Source organism: Macrobrachium nipponense, chromosome 36 (genome assembly GCF_015104395.2).
Source record: "Macrobrachium nipponense isolate FS-2020 chromosome 36, ASM1510439v2, whole genome shotgun sequence".
Taxonomy (NCBI): Eukaryota; Metazoa; Arthropoda; class Malacostraca; order Decapoda; family Palaemonidae; genus Macrobrachium; species Macrobrachium nipponense.
Genome location: NC_087220.1, coordinates 56,016,582 through 56,028,767, shown reverse-complemented (window position 1 = coordinate 56,028,767; position 12,186 = coordinate 56,016,582). Strand labels below are relative to the sequence as shown.

Sequence of the window (12,186 nt, the reverse complement as noted above, 5' to 3'; positions counted from 1 at the left end):
ACGAAGACTAAATGGATGACAGAGGACCATCAGAACTTAAATATATTATTCAGAAGCATACGGGCACTCAAACACTTTAAAAATATGGCCACAGCACTGATCTATACGTAAATCTATTCAGTAATTATCAAATAACATACTCACTCAACATCTGATGAGTAATGCTGCTAAAATGATATTGTAACTACAATAAAGTTTTTGTACATACTTACCTGGCAGATATATACTTAGCTATAGTCTCCGACGTTCCCGACAGATTTCAAATCTCGCGGCACACGCGACAGGTAGGTCAGGTGGTCTACCTTACCCGCCGCTGGGTGGCGGATGTACGAACCACTCCCGTAAGCTTGTCAGATTTTTCTCTTCCACCTGTCTCCTGAGGGGAGGCTGGGTGGGCCATTAATCGTATATATCTGCCAGGTAAGTATGTACAAAAACTTTATTGTAGTTTAACAATATCATTTTTGTACATGAACTTCCCTGACAGATATAATTAGCTGATTGGCACCCTTGGTGGAGGGTAAGAGGACAGCTCAATAATACAGGTAAGACGGGAAACAACTAATGTTGTAGGATATAAAAACCTTGGTTCTCACCTTTTCAGGATGAAGACTTCATAGATACTATCTCTGAGTCTGCATTGCCTGGAGAGCTACAGCTAGGACGTGACCTGATGCTGAAAGACTCTCGGATCTACCACTGGATATGTGATCCCCTATTGTGGTAGAATCCAAGTCGGATGCTGTTAGAGGGACCTTGTCCGCTTACCTAACAGATCCTTACCACTACCTCTGCAAGGAGCCAAAAACCCACCAGACCACCTAACCAAAATATACAAAGGGTTAATATTACGACAAAAGAGGTGCCTCCGCAACCTCTTCAGACAACCAAAAAACAACAATATAAAATATAGGGTAACATAAAAAATTTACACAGGATAAGTTTCAGCTCCCTGCCCCAGCACCGAATCCGCCGATACGAAAGGACCCAAGGCGAAGCATTTATCATATGTGATTTTTACATCACGTAGGTAGTGGTTTGCGAAAACCGATTGGCATCTCCAAAAAGTCGCCTCCATCAAGTTCCGCACAGACATATTTTTTCTGAATGCAAGCGAAGTTGCGATGGCTCTCACCTCGTGAGCTTTCACTTTCAGTAGTCTAAACTGATCTTCCTTACAGGCAACATGTGCCTCTGTAATAAGGCTTCTCAGAAAAAAGAAAAAGAGCATTCTTCGACATGGGCCGAGTGGGGTCCTTTACGGAGCACCAAAGTACATCTTGATTAGCCTTAAGTTGTTCCTTCCTCTTAATTAAGGAAATACTTCATAATTCTCATAGGGCAAAGAGTTCTTTCAGGCTCTTCCCCTACTAGAAAAAGATAAACTACGAACTTCAAAGCTCCTGGGCCAAGGGCGTGATGGGTTTTCATTCTTTGCAAGGAAACTTGGAAGAAACGAACATACCATAGAATCTTCCTTAAACCCTACATTGCCCTCAATAGCTTGGAGCTCACTCACTCTTTTAGCTGTAGCTAGGGCCAAAAAGAAGATAGCCTTCTTTCGTCAAGTCCTTGAAAGAGGCTAAGCCAGGAGGTTCGAATCTAGACGATCCAAGGAATTGTAGGACTACGTCTAGATTCCAGTCGGTTACTACATGAGGACGCTTAATGGTTTCAAATGATCTAATAAGATCATGCAGGTCCTTATCATCGGATATAAGCCAAAGTCTATGCCGAGAAATACCGCCGCCAACATACTGCGGTATCCCTTAATAGTTGACACAACAGATGACATTTCTTCTTTGAGGAAAATAAGGAAATCCGCAATTTGGGTCACAGAGGTACTGGAAGAGGAAATGTTCTTCCTCTTGCACCAAACGTCTGAAGACATCCCACTTTGAACTGGTATACACGCAAGGTGGAAGGTCTCCTCGCTCTTGCGATTGCTTTAGCAGCTGCTGCTGAAAAAAGCCTTTCGCTCTGACACCAAACTTTGGACAGTCTGAAACCAGTCAGACTGAGAGCGAGGAGATTTTTGTGGTACCTGTCGAAGTGGGGTTGTCTGAGTAGATCGCTCCTTAGCGGGAGCGATCTTGGAAGGTCCACCAACCATCCAGTACCTCTGTGAACCATTCTTGGGCCGGCCAAAAGGGAGCGATTAAGGTCATTCTCGTTGAATCGGACTCTACGAACTTCTTGATAGTTAGCCCCAGGATCTTGAAGGGGGGAAACGCGTAGAACGTCGAGTCCGTTCCAGTCTAGAAGAAGAGCATCTATTGCTACATGCCTCTGGATCCGATATCGGAGAGCAGTAAGGATCCAGCCTCTTGTTCTTTGACGTGGCAAAGAGGTCTATGTGTGGCCTGCCCCATAACTTCCACAGGCTCTGGCATACATCCAGATGAAGGGTCCACTCTGTGGGAAGGAACCTGATCTTTCCTGCCTGAGGAGATCTGCTCTTACATTCCTTTCTCACCCATGCACGAACCTGGTGAGAAGCTTGATTTCCTCCTTTCTTCTGCCCACAGAAGAAGGTCTCTTGCTGTCTCGTACAGGGAGAAGGAATGCGTCCCCCCCCCCCTGTTTCCTGATGTATGCCAGAGCTGTAGTTGTTGTCCGCGTTGACCTGCACTACCGATCTTCTGACTTTGGGCTCGAAAGCCTTCAGCCACCACACAGCCATCAACTCCTTTCTGTTGATGTGCCAGGCTACCTGGTCCCCCACCCAGGTACCTGACACTTCGTTGGTTCCCAGAGTTGCACCCACCCCATGTCCGACGCGTCGGAGAACAACACCAGGTTGGGGGTCTGTGATTGAAGAGACAGTCCCTTCGCAAAGAGGTTGGGATCTGTCCACCATAAGAGATGTTTCTTGATGTCCTGGGATAACGACAGGGAGAACGTCCAAATCCTGAGAACGACGACTCCAATTCCGATGAAGAAAGAATTGGAGCGGTCTCAGGTGCAACCTTCCTAGGGAAACGAATTGCTCCAGAGAGGAGTGTCCCCAGCAGACTCATCCACTCCTCACTGTGCATACTTCTTTCCCTAAGAAGGTTGTTACTCTCTCGAATCCTCGGGCTATCCTTTCCTGCGAGGGAAAAGCCGAAAACTCAGAGAGTTTCATCTGTATCCCGAGATACACACACTCTTGCTCGGGAATTAGTGATGACTTCTTGAAATTGACGAGAAGTCCCAAAGCCTTCGTCAATTCTAAAGTACTTGTAAGTCCTTCAAACAACGATCTTCTGAATTGGCCCTTATTAGCCAATCGTCGAGGTACATGGATATCCTCACCCCTTTCAAATGAAGCCATTGGAGCCACATTCCTCAAAATCCCCGTGAAAAACACTGAGGGGCCGTCGAGAGGCCGAAACACAGAGCCTGAACTGAAAAATTTTTCTTTTCCCCCCCATCATGAATCTGAGAAACTTCCTCGAGGAAGGATGGATCGGTACGTGGAAGTAAGCGTCCTGAAAATCCAAGGAAACCATCCAGTATCCCTGGACGAATTCCGCTGCCAAGCGGGGGAGCTGATGAAGGCGTTTCCATCGTGAACTTCTTCTTTTCTACGAAGAAGTTCAGGGCGCTTACATCCAACACCGGTCTCCATCCCCCTGAGGACTTCGGAACTAGGAAAAGGCGGTTGTAGAAGCCCGATGAATGATGGTCTGTCACTAGTTCGATAGCCCCTTCTCCAGCATCTGATCTACTGCTAGATGGAGAGCTTGATTCATGATGGGGTTCTCCCCCCCCGGTCTCTACCTGCCGTCAGTTCCTTGGGATGGTCGTCAAGGGAGGTCTTTCGACGAAAGGGATGAGGTAACCTCTCCTCAAAATAGAAAGGGTCCAAGGATCCGCCCTTTAGTTTTTGGGCCCAGACTTCTGCAAACTCTAAGAGTCTGGCGCCCACCGTTGTTTGAAGGACTTGCAAGTTATTTGGGGGCTTTAAACAGACTTGGCGAAAGTCTTACCCCTTCTTGAAGGTCTACGACCTCTAAACGTAGAGGTTCTTGATGAAGATGCCCCTCGAAAGGGTTCTCGAACACTTTCCTTTCCTTCTTAGCCTTGGTAGGGAAGGAAGGCGAGTTTTCTTGCCGACTGTGCCAAAAGGTCCTGGTGGCCTTTGGCGGCCGAAAGTGACCTCGAAATGTCCTGCACTCGATGTTTCGGGAACAACTGAGTACAGAGGAGCAAACAGCAAAGAAGACCTCTGAGCATGGGAGACCGACTTCGTTAAGAAGGAACAGTAAACCGACCTACTTCTTCACGATGCCGGCCCCATAAAGGGAGGCGATTTCACTCGCTCCGTCTCTTACTGAACTTGTCCATACAAGACAAAAAAACACACATAAGATCATCTGGTGAAATTGACTCTGGCACTTCAATTTTCTGGCTAGGACTCCCAACGACCAATCAAGGAAGTTAAATACTTCTAGCACTCTAAACATACCTTTGAGCAAATGATCCAATTCGTTCATTGCCCAAGTCGTCTTAGCAGAGTTAAGGGCAGTTCTCCTTGTCGAATCTACCAGTGCCGAAAAATCCGAATCAGCCGAGACGGTAGACCCAATCCTAAGGGCTCTCCTGTTTCGTACCAGAAACCAGCGCGTCCTGATAACTTCGAAGGAGGAAAAGCGAACATCGTTTTCCCCGCTTCTTCTTTGGAAGCCATCCAGGAACCAAAACTCCTCAGTGCCTTCTTCATAGAAAGAGTTGGCTTCATCCTCACACAAGAAGAACTCTTCGCTGTCTTCGCCGTTGAAAAAAGTGAGTGAGGAGAAGGAGGAGCCGTAGGCGTAAGGGAATCCCCAAAAACTTGTAAAAGTAGCTCTGTAAGCTTCTTGTAAGAAGAGACAGCAGCAGAAGTGTTCGGTTCCTCATCCGAAACCTTCTAGGACGTCTTGTCGAGGCGAGCGCGGAAGATCCTTAGGTGACGAAGGGATCCTAGCAGGAGTTGAGCGAGAGGTTGGAGAACGCCCTCTCTTAGAAGAGTTCACATCCACTGGAGAACGATGAGAAGATCTGGGAAGTATACGATGAGACTCCCTCTTCGAGGTATACGGAATCTCAGCCGAAGGAGAGGTAGGGCTCCTACTCCGAGAATTCTCGGAAACATCCGCAGGGCGATTACGAGGAGGCGAGCGCCTACTATACTCTATGGCCCCTATCCTGGGGCGAGCGGCTGCCAGAGAAGAGGCCTAATCGAGAGCAGAGCGCTTGCGCGGCTCTCCATACCTGTCCAGTTGCGTACGATCAAACGGAAGTTCGACTGGAAGGAAGGCGAAAATGCGCCTACTAGGAGAAGGCTGCTTGCGAGACTCTTGACGTCTAACAAGAGGTAACATTCAGGAGAAGGGCGCTTCGTTAAAACTAACGAGCGCCTACTTTTGGAGAAGGGCGCTTCCGGGATTCCTGGTGCCTACCAAGAGACAAACGGTCAGGAGAAGTGCGCCTAGAAGCTGAGAGCGCCTACAACGGAGAAGGCGCTTGAAAGACTCTTGTTGTCTGCCCTTAGGAGAATAATCAGGAGTATGACGCCTTAAAAGAGACGAGCGCCTACTAGGAGAGCTATGTGCAGTAGGCTTGGCGCCTACCTTGCGGGGAGCGGCTAACAGTAGGCCGTCTATCATGCACACGACTCCTACCAGACTCTAGATGCCTGTCAGGAGAGAAGTCACGATCCGATACTCGAGGAGAGTGACATCTGGAAGAAGAACGCCTACTTGTATAAGGGCGCCTTCTATAATCTTGAGGCTGCTGAGGAGAAGTCTCACGCGAGGGAGTTGAAGAAATCGCGTGATGAGCAGGTGCAGTGCGCTTACCGGAAGCGGGAATCCAATCTTGGAGAAAAAACTTCTTTCTCCATAGAGCGTCCTACCGATGTTTGGCGCCTTGAAATTGAAAGAGAGCAGAGCGAGGGCGCTCACGCGAGTGAGGGGCGCTCCCGCGAGCGAGGGCGCTCACGCGAGCCCCCAACCTCATACGAAAACCTCCCATATGGAAGGAGAACGATCCTCTGAAGACGGGCCTAGATCCCTATGATCGAAGAGAACGTCCTCTGAAGAGCGGCGCCTAGATCTCTTGATCGGAAAAGGAGAAACGTCCTTCTTCCTACGTGATCCTAACTGCTAGAGAGTCTGCTAGCGCCGTGATCTGAGCTTGAAGTCCCGCGAGTACTCTCGTAGGAGAATCTTCTAATTCTTCCTCGGAAGCAGGCGCCGAGCGCGGAGCGCGAGAAGAAGAACAATCACAGGATTTCTTGTGTTTCTTCGCCTCCACCGACGATTCTTCCGGGAGAAAACCTCCGACTAGAAGCCAAAGGACTGCAGGGAGCCTTCCTCCAAGCCCTCTTCAACGGGCGCGACGCATCCGGGGAGTTCCAAACCTCTTTCGGAGAGGGAGACGACGAAGAGGAGAAGCATTGGCGTAGGAGCTCCTTCTTGTAGCGATCCGAGGCAGCCTGGGGAGCGTACTTCAGGATCTGCCGAGGGGACGCTCTACCGGTGGGGGCTCTCCCTAGCCCTCCTGCGGCTTTCGACTTTCCTACTCCACTGGAACTGGGAGTCTGGAAGAGGTCTAGGCCTAGAGGCACTAAGGAGCCGGTCAGACGCACCCTCCACAACACTGGGACACTGCACTGATCACTAACACTCTCCTTACCTTCCAACTGACGAATCTTCTGATCCACAGAACGATTCTTGGCTTTCAGAGCTGCCGCCTCCGAAGGCGAATCTCCGGCTTCGGTGCGGGGAGCCGGGGCTGCAACTTGGGAAGAAGTTCTACTTCTACGTTGTACTATAGGATCCACATCCAACTCACTCATTCTAGATCTGCTAGAACTTCTAGAGGAAGCCTTACGCACTCTATCACGTTCCAACTTCCTAACATAAGAAGAGAGAGCCTTATATTCTTTCTTCATTCAATCCCTTACATTCACTACAAGGGTTAGCAAACGCACAATCATTCCCCCTGCATTTCATGCAAACCGTGTGGGGGTCTACCGAAGCTTTCGGCAACCTCACCTTACATCCTTCATCACGCAAACCCTAAACAACACCGAAGTTTTAACTACCGATTCTAGATCAGGACATCGTTAAAGAAAATCAAACTCAAAATCAAACCGGTCTACAATCAGCGTATGCCAAGCCAAACAAAGCGAATACGTCACCAAAAGAAGGCGTCCAAATTAACTCCAAGGCAAGCGAGAATCGAAAAAACTATCGAGAGGAACCGACAACAGTTGTTATCGTTTCCCGCGACAGAGAAAAATCTGACAAGCTTACGGGAGTGGTTCGTACATCCGCCACCCAGCGGCGGGTAAGGTAGACCACCTGACCTACCTGTCGCGTGTGCCGCGAGATTTGAAATTCTGTCGGGAACGTCGGAGACTATAGCTAAGTATATATCTGTCAGGGAAGTTCATGTACAAAAACAATGGCTTGCAGAAAAGTACACAAACATTCACCTGCAAAACAAGAAAGTTTTTCATCAGAATCAATAAAAATACACTACTGTACACCAAATATTTTACTTTACAGATCAGAATATTAAACACAGTTCTGAATGGCATATTTTTTCTATCTAACATCAAACATCTTTTAAAAAATACAGTAATCATACTTAGACAATGTCTGACAACCAACTACAGGTACTAAGTAGACCATACAACAGATCTAAAACGGAATGTGGTCTCATATTGTGATAATGTGCCATCTTAAGAATGGTGTTTTTGTACTGGCCTATAAGTATCCATTTGTCAAGGGAGAAGGATAAGATCCTGTCCTAATTAAGTGACAACCAACAACTCCAACCCCAGAACTGAGGTGCACCTGGACTTCATCAACATATTCATGGCAAATTTCAACTTTAGAAAGAGGGGTCATGTTTAACCTTCCACCAGGACATAGTACTACTGTAAGTCAGCCAATATCATACGATCCAAGCAAGTGGGCAAATGCATATCTTAAGTATTGACAACCTAAACACTGCCAATTTCACAAGCCATGAAAAGATTTCCAGTGCAATAATTTGAACAAAAATGGGATTCAAGGCCAAACTCAAAAGTCTCTTAAGATGGATAGCATTGACAATAGGTGCACTTAAGCACCCTTTCGGTTCTAAGACATCATCCAATATCATTGTAAGTGGTTCAAGTACATGGAATATTCTTTGCAAAATCAGGCCTAACACTCAGCTGAAGCAACCAATTCTTTAAATAAAGTATTTAAATTAAACTAATAAGGACTTTGAATGTCGTTATAATTTCATGAAATTAACAGAATATTAAAACCAAAAAGCAACACATATACAAAGCAATATCCTTAACAAATGCAAATTATCTTAAAGATATGTAATTTGTTCCTACATAGATACAAATCCTTGTCTTTTATTGGGGACTTGACCCTCCAGCACGAGGAATTGTCTCAAGATCTTGACTATAGTAATGGTAATCTCCCATCCAGAAATTTCACATAAGTGGCCGGGGGAATGCTGATTACAGCAACCTCTGGTCTAGCCTAGCACACAGGATACTCTGAAAAACTGGGGCCCGTGCCATGGTGTGGCTTATGCGGCGATGTTTCTTGGCACAACTGAGTTTTCTGTACCGCATATAATTTTCCTTATAGAGCTGCGGCCTATGAAACTTCAGCCACGGCCTGTTGGTGGCCTGTCCTATAATCATGATCATGGCTAACTTTAACCTTAGACAAAATAAAAACTAATGAGATTAGAGGGCTGAAATTTGGTATGTTTGACAGTTGGAGGGTGGATGGATGATCAACATACCAACTTGCCGCCTTTAACCTCAGTAGTTTCTAAGATCTGAGGGCGGACAGACAGAAAACTATAAAACAGGCAGTTAGCTCTATCACCTGAACCCTCCTAATGCTGAATGATGACAGTCATTTAAACAAGGTTCAAGTTGACATGGCTTAAACATTGGCTTATTACTGCGCTAGATAAATATGCAGGATGTACTAGAAAAACAACAGTATAATGAATCCCTGGGGACAATCATGCACAAAGGAATTCATGGAGACCTAGACCCACAAAATTCAGACAGAGGAGATTGAACAGAATTTAATACACACCTAACCTCATTACGGAAACTATGAAATCCACATGGAGGTAACCCTGAAAAGGGAAACATGATCACACAGATGATGATTAAAAGAAAAATAATGACCATGATGATGTTTTGAGCAAGCTGGTTTAGCACAAAGAGGGGCAGTTCATGTCATACAAGTAGAATGGGATAACTTTATGGATTCTGTTAATGCAAAGATATTAATTTTGTTTCCACTGGTTGAGATAATGCTTGGTATGGAGTTGAATATAGAATTAAGGCCAAAGGCCAAGCATTGGGACCTATGAGGTCATTCAGCGCTGAAATGGAAATTGACAGTAAAAGGTTTGAAAGGTGTAAGGTGTAACAGGAGGAAAACTTCACAGTTGCGCTATGAATCAAGTGTTAGGAGAGGGTGGAAAGTAAGATGAAGAAAGAATATGAAAGGAGATACAGTAAAGGAAAGAAAGTGGTTGCAGCTGGGGGCCAAAGGCACGCTGCAAAGAACCTTAAGTAATGCCTACAGTGCACCACATGAGGTCCACTGACGGCATCACCCCCCACTACGGGGACTATACTTGGCATTTGCAATTATCTAAAAGAAAAGTATGTAAGTGATTACAGTATTTGGCTGCAGCATATGGCCACCTCTGAGTAAGTTCGACACACAGCTGCATTACAGCATTTCTGGAAGACAGCTGCCTGTGGTCAGTATAATGAAACATTTTTTTAAACTGTTCAAGGGTGTCTAACCATAACTCAAGTAATAGCCTACATATGCGCACCATTAATGGAGCACAAAATAGAGACATACACCCAAAAATACGGTGTTAATGTCTAATTGACTTACAGTACACAAAACTGCAGCTTTGGGTAGAATATGGAATAAGGAAACTTTATTATTTGTTCATTTACCTACTATTCTTAGAATCTGACAAATTCATGAGGCCACGAACATAATTCGACATCAATATAACCTAGATGTTGTCAAGCCAGTTTTAGCCAGTGGCCAAAATCAATCAATCAATTGTGAAAATAAATACAGGTAAGTTACCTTCCTATGGTTAGGCTAATTTCCGACATTATCCTCGACTAGGTATTCATTTCTCAAGATGGATTGAAATAGGAACAACAATGGTTAAATGACGATGCCTGCTCTATTATTTACTAAAGGCATCAGATATTTACAGGTTAGGCTAGTAGGCCTAGCTATAAGGGTACTGTATGATGTAAAGTAGAAGTAGTAGTAGTTTGTACGGACTTCAAGTAGGCCTAAGGCAGTGGCCGCATTACTAATTGTTCAGTTACCCATACCTATTACTTAAATCCTAATAGCTACTTAAGACTAACGTGACTGGTGCTCTAGGATAAGTTAAGCCTAGTTAAACCTGTCTGGTCAAGTAGGAGCAGTCTTGGATAGCCTAGGCTAGGCCTAGGGTATGTCCAGGCCTTTGCAAATTCATTAGCTAGATACCTAAGCCTAACATTCCACTATGAAGAAACGGCAGAGTTAAAATTTCAATAGTAATGCATTCTATTGCATAATGACTACTGATGGAAAGGCTCATTTATAAGGGGGGGGGTGGCAAAGGAATAAATAAGCCTAAGCTACAAACATAGCAGATAGACCTAGAAGTAAAAACCTTAATAGGCCTACCTATTGAGCCTTTTAAATTTATTGCACAGCAAATTATAGCTACAAACAACGTTCTATTTGTTGAACAAAACTGTTCTGAAATGAACAATAGGTATACCTATATAAAGTTCCAAACAAAAGGTATTTCCCAAGAAAACTGGGTATACACTCGAGAAAAGTACATAAACTGGAGTAAACAAACAAATAATACTATGTTTGTTTTTATCAAGGGACGAAAGCTAGAGTTCTAAATACAGTAACGACTAACGATAGTTCTTGTTAATAGTTATACATTGCTAATATTTATAAATACAATATTTTAAACATTTTATGGCTCCTTCCTACATACTTAATAATCATCATCATGAATATGATCGCAATATAATTATTTGGGAGAGAGAGAGAAGAGAGAGAGAAGAGAAGAGAGATAGGGAGAGAGAGAGAGAGAGAGAGAGAGAGAGAGAGAGAGTTGATATCTCGGGTATGTATAAATAAAAATTAATAACAATGCTTTCTTATGATATTCTTATAATAACAATAATTAATAACAATGCGTTCTTATGATAAAACCTTGATGTCTATCAAGAGCAAAGAGTAGAGATATGCAAGATATGTTTTCTGGGGTACTGCATCTAGGTATTCACAACAATACTACCAGGATGATTTTCAGATTACCTGAATAATAAGGTGGAAAAGCTAGTGGCTTAGAATATAACGAAATGCTTCTTGCTAAACCTTTAATGCACGTCAAGCTTCAAATTAAATGAAATATATGATAGATGTTATAGAACATCTATCATGAATCAAGTTGTAAATACCAGGTATTACATGAGGTAAATATATAACACAATAAGTTTCACAAATACTAAAGTGGCAAAATTATATAATTATTATTATTATTATTTTTTTTTTTTTTTTTTTTTTTGCTCTGTCACAGTCCTCCAATTCGACTGGGTGGTATTTATAGTGTGGAGTTCCGGGTTGCATCCTGCCTCCTTAGGAGTCCATCACTCTTCTTACTATGTGTGCCGTTTCTAGGATCACACTCTTCTGCATGAGTCCTGGAGCTACTTCAGCCTCTAGTTTTTCTAGATTCCTTTTCAGGGATCTTGGGATCGTGCCTAGTGCTCCTATGATTATGGGTACGATTTCCACTGGCATCTCCCATATCCTTCTTATTTCTATTTTCAGATCTTGATACTTATTATCCAATCCCTCTCTTTCTCTTCAACTCTGTTGTCCCATGGTATTGAGACATCAATGAGTGATACTTTCTTCTTGACCTTGTCAATCAACGTCACGTCTGGTCTGTTTGCACGTAATCACCCCTATCCGTTCTGATACCATAGTCCCAGAGGATCTTTGCCTGATCGTTTTCTATCACTCCTTCAGGTTGGTGCTCGTACCACTTATTACTGCAAGGTAGCTGATGTTTCTTGCACAGGCTCCAGTGGAGGGCTTTTGCTACTGAATCATGCCT

The 12,186-nt window shown here is 44.4% G+C and overlaps 1 long non-coding RNA gene across 3 annotated transcripts in view; it reads right to left on the bottom strand.

Annotated features, from left to right (window-relative positions):
- Positions 1 to 12,186, bottom strand: part of LOC135203690 (uncharacterized) — a 336,388-nt gene that overhangs the window by 298,782 nt on the left and 25,420 nt on the right. The window contains exon 1 of one of the 3 annotated variants that reach the window (XR_010311992.1): positions 10,825 to 10,912. The exons of the other annotated variants lie outside the window; for them this stretch is intronic. This is a non-coding gene — a long non-coding RNA (uncharacterized LOC135203690). Of the gene's footprint in view, positions 1 to 10,824; positions 10,913 to 12,186 lie in introns of those variants that run through there. 3 annotated transcript variants of the gene reach the window in all.